The sequence below is a fragment of the Mus caroli genome, chromosome 2 (genome assembly GCF_900094665.2).
Source record: "Mus caroli chromosome 2, CAROLI_EIJ_v1.1, whole genome shotgun sequence".
Taxonomy (NCBI): Eukaryota; Metazoa; Chordata; class Mammalia; order Rodentia; family Muridae; genus Mus; species Mus caroli.
Window position 1 is genome coordinate 108965423 of NC_034571.1, and position 5429 is coordinate 108970851.

Genomic DNA, 5429 nt, shown 5'->3' on the forward strand with positions numbered 1-5429 from the left:
TATTTGGACAAGGTATGATTGCCTCCCACCTCCCACCTCTCTCTCCCAATGCCTTTGGGGGAGAAGTGATACCCTTGTGTAACAATTAGCTCAGACAATAAAAATAATTGGAAAATCAGTTGGAATTTCTGAGTTTTTAATTACGTTTAATTTTGCACTAAGCCGTAAAATTACGAATGCCCCTCAATTAAACACTCTCCTCTTGCAAAGCGTTTAACAACAATTATTCCTTAATCAGTCTGAATGTGAGTCACAAATGGTGCTTTTCCACATCAAAAGGACGTCCTTCCACGTTACCTTTTAGTCATAAGAGGATTAATTCCTATAATTAGAGGGATAAATATGTGCATAAATATCTCTCTCACTCTCTTCTTTACAATAACAACAACATCAACAACAACAAAACACTTTCACTGTGTAGGAGACATGGTGGGCTAGAGAAGGGGAGGTGTTGCTGATGCTGAGAGGTCGACTTTGGCCAGAGATCCTTTTGCACGCTGTGGCGATGGGAATACTGGGCCGCGGGCGCGCATCTCACACTCAAGAACGCGCTCGGGTCGAGCGGCAGGTCCAAAGCTGGGGCCGCCAGGACCAGCTCGGAGTCCAGCCAAAGCCTTCCAGATTGCAATCCACATCCCACTTTCGCCTCTGGCCGGCGCAGCAGGACTTCATTCTGTTCGGTGCCCGGGTCCCTAGGAGTGGAAGTCCCTACCTTAAGCCGGAGCTCCAGCTTGACTTTTCAGGCTGCAAATAAAAATTGAGCATGACCTTTTAAAACTCCAGTGTGAATATCTCATTTACCTAATGACTTTATGTCACCTACGGAGAAGGTCAATTTCCTCTTAACCTTTCCCCTGCTGCTGCAGTAAGCATTCTTCCCTAATCAATGGTGGCTCGAATGATCAATTCCCATTTTATGATCGCTGACAAAGTCAGGCTAGAGGCGGGGTGAGACCGCGTTGTTGGCTTGGCCGGGACAGGGGCTTCGGGTACGCCCAGCTCCGCCCGGCGCCTCCGGAGGCTGCTCTCTCTCCAGCGAGTTCAGAGACCTTGGCAAACTTCCCTCCCCCACACGCAGCCGAGACTTCTGAGTTGTCACTAATCCGAACCTGAAATTCACCAGAGCCCCTTCAGTTACCAACAACGATCCCCGCTGCTGCCGGGCCTCCCCCTCCTCCCTCTTCCGAGCGCTTTCATTTCCAAGTCTGCAGGCAGGATTGCCCGACTCTAAAGAGAAAGCGCTTTACTTTTATTTTTCGAAATTAAAATAATCTCCTTCGTCTTTACTGTGATTCTCTCAGCTCCTCCGGGTTAACTTCGTGTAAACAAAGCAAAACAAGAGCCGAAGGGTGGAAGACCCCCTCCAAACACACACACACACACACCACCTTACTGTAGCACATTACATAGGGTTACCCTAAAAGATGTGTATTAGACACTACTTTTTTGCTTCTATTTAAGTTATCCACGCCTTCCTCAAGTTTGAGGAAACAAGGAAGTAAATTACTAAATGAAAGCTAATTTGGGGGTAAGTTTCTAGCTCTTCATCTTTGTGAGTTCAAATCTCTTCTAGGCTCTACTATAGCAGGTGACTTTCACACACACAAGGCCTGTTTGGACTAGAGATTTATTCCTTCCTTCTTTTCTTTCTTCCCTTCTTCCCTTCTCTCTCTCTCTCTCTCTCTCTCTCTCTCTCTCTCTCTCTCTCTCTCTCTCTCATTCATTCATTTTTGTTTTATGTATTCACTTTACATCCCAGACCACAGCTCCTCTTCCTCCTCTCCTCTCAGTCCCACCCTTACAAACCTTTTCCCTTATTTCCCCCCTCCTCTTCTCCTCCAAGAAAGGGAAATCCCCCATGGGTACCAACTGGCTCTGGCACAGCAAGGCACAGCAGGACTAAGCACATCCTCTCTCATTGAGGCTGGCCCAATAATGTAGTCCAGCTAGGGAAAAGGGATATAATGGCAGGCAACAGAGTCAGAAACAACCCACTCCAATTGTTAGAGTCCCCAGGTGAAGACATAGCTGCATGCCTTCTACAAACCCAACCCCTACATGCTCTTTGGTGGGTGGCTCAGTTTCTGTGAGCCCCCATTGGCCCAGGTTAGGTGACTCTGTAGGTTTTCTTGTGGTGTCCGTGACCTCTCTGCCTCCCCAAGGCCTAGGATTGAAGTAGAGATTTCTTGGCACCAGTTCTCCATAGATACCTAAAACTCACCTCATTCTGCCCCAAGCTGATTTTCACTGACTCCAAACCCTGCAGAAGCTATTGACTATTTTCAAACAGTTTGCAAAGTCTTGCCTACCTAGGATTCAATTGCAGGAAATTCACTGTTGGGGGGTGGGGGTGGGGGAGATGTCCTGTGGGCAGGGTTTGGGGCAATTTCCTCTGAGGAGCCAATTCCTCAGTTCTCTACTGACCAACTAGTTACAGCAGAAACTTCAGCTCCTTCGAGTTCTATTTGGCCTAATCTACCTATGGAGACACTCTTTGAAGAGGAGTATAAATTACCCTGCTAACTCAGAGCATCTCATTGCTTGTGAGCAGATATTCTGCCAAAATTTGAAAGTATTTGAGACAATCAAATGAAAGTATAACTCTTCCACTGTTTATCTCCATTCTGATCTAAGAACAAACAGGAGATAGGATAAGAGGTCAAGGTGGGTCATTCATCATCCTAGCCCTGTTTCTCATGGCCACTTGTGGCTCAGATCCATCCATGATGCTGGGCTGTAGCCACTCAGAGGTACTGAGAATGAGGCAAGCTCAAGTACTGACCTGGGCAGATACCTAGTAGTCCCCAGTCATAGTGCTTGCTGTGGTCCCTCCCAGGAAATCTGTTTGTAAGTCTTGGTTAGCTGGATTCTGGGTTGAACTGGTCAAAAGGCTAATAAAACCCTAGCTGCACTTGGGCTTTTAGAAGATTTGTGTCACATTCCAGACTGCACCAAACCACAACCTGTCTGTGGGTCAGAAAGTGCTTGTACTGAAAGCTTCCCCTGACTAAGAGAACTCAGTGGGACTTTTTATCTCTATCTGACAGAGAAGCCGGCAGATAGGGGATGGGCCCTTGACCTCAGATAATTACTAAGTCTTTCCTCTTCAGCAAATTTAATTCTCGAATGAAGAGTAATTAACAATGTATGATTACTTATTCTGAGAATTTCCTTTGCTTATCTTAATGGCTTTCATAAGGATATTGAAGAATTTGCTCGAAAGTCACTTCTGGTTTTATTGCATTTAAACATCCTGCATTCTTTCCATTGCATCCTCAGTCTCCTTGAACACACTGAGCATAGTCTTGGGCTGCATTCTAATGTAGTATGCACACTTCATATTCATCTCCACCCCAATAGAGAACAAAGCTATGCTGTAGCCCCTTAGCCAAAGGACATATTCCAAGATGCTCCATGGATATCTGAAGCCATGGACAGTGTTGAGCTCTGTTTGATATGCTTTTTTTTTCCTACATACTTATCTATGATAAAGATTAATTTATAAATTAAATATTGCTAGAAAGTGGCAGCAATAACAAAAGAGAAATTATTTTGAAAGTGCTGTAGAAAAATTCTTAAGACTTATGAATCATTTAGTTCCTGACTTTCTCATTTCATATTTGGGACTGGGGTCGACCATGAGTAATTCAAAGGTCAGAAAGGAGGCCCTCAAATAAGAGGGTGCTGTTATATACTACACTGTCCCTTTAAGACTAAGAGTTGTTCTTCAAATTAAAAGTCCTTAATTTGGAGATCACCATTGAAGGAAGAATTTTAAAACAAAAACCGTAAAAACAGTTTCCTTATGAGCATCTCATTTGTCATAAGTCATAAGTCATAAGTCAAAGTAAATGTTAAGAGGCAAGTCACAGTCCAGGAATGGGAAGAATGATCACACAAACCACTAGCTGTTCCGAGGTATACGAGGCAAACCTCACATCTCCTCCTCATTCAAGCACCTCCTAGGCTGAAAGGATCTGTCCCTTCGGAGAGCTTTTGGAATCCCAGAACAAAAAAGATCTGGAGGAACTGAGTGTACTCTGTGACCTGGAGGCAGGTCCTGAGTCTGTCCCCAGATGTTTGTATTTTTGTAAGTCACCCAAGCTCTTTCTTTCAAATTGAGGCTTAACACTTGTGTATCTTTATAGAAGTCAGTACCGTGATTTAATATCTACAATGTGTGATGGTCAAATCAGGGCAAACAGCACTTCCCTGTCATCAAATACTAATCATTTCCGAATGCTAAAATCTTTTCTATTCTTTTTTAAAGTATTTATATTTATTATTATAATATGTAAGAACACTGTAGGTGTCTTCAGACACACCAGAAAGCGGTGTCAGATTGCATTATAGATGGTTGTGAGCCACCATGTGGTTGTTGGGATTTGAACTTAGGACCTTCAGAAGAGCAGTCAGTGTTCTTACCCATGGAGTCCTCTCTCCATCCCAAGTAATTCATGGGGATGTAACTCAGGGCCTGTGGAGGAGCAGTTGATGCTCCCAGCCCCTGAGCCATCTCTTCAGGACCTTTCTTATTCTTCTAGCTGCTTTGAAACATCTCACAGACTGCTGGTCATAGCTTACCCTACTGTGCTACGGATAACCAGGATGAGTTCCATCTATCTAACTGTGCTGCGTGAAGTGGGACTTTCTGGTTTTGTTGGAAACTCAGTTGTGTCATGTGATGTTTTTCTGGAGGCTGTCTTGTATGAGGAAGTATGGCTGAAGCAGACTGCCACTTCAGCTTTGGTTTCCTTTCCACAACCTTTCCCTCTGCTCTGTCTAGTTTTTAGAGATTACTATTCCTCTCTACTCTTGGATGAGACCAGCTTTTCATTTTCACAGCGTGTAGTATTTATTGATTTTGTATCTGGCTTGTTTCAGATAACATAATGACCTCCAGTCTCTTATATGTTGTTAGAAATGTCAAAGTTTCATTTTTCTCTTATGGTGGCATAATGTTCGCACACACACACATATATACACATACACACACACACACACACACACACACACACACACACACGCCCCACTTCATAGAGTCTCATGCTTTCTTCCCCCATCCATACATCAGTGTTTACCTTGGTCGGTTTGACAACAGGAAGTTGTGACAAGAACTACAGTAAACAAGGGTGTGTAGAAACCCAATGTCTCTGATCTCATGATTTATGCTCTTTTGCATAGATGCCTAGTGGCAGAATTGCATGAACTCAGAAATCTGTCTCTGCCTCCACAGAGCTAGGGTTAAAGGAGCACACCGCCATGCTAAACTCTTAATAATGCTCTTAAGTTCATTATTTGAAACTTTTATAGGAGTGAATACTCTATTCACCCAGCATTCACTTCCTCATCAAAACTCCCTGTAGACCTCTCCCAACATTCTCCCTCCCAACTTCAGCTTCTCTCCCTCCCTCCCTCCCTCCCTCCCT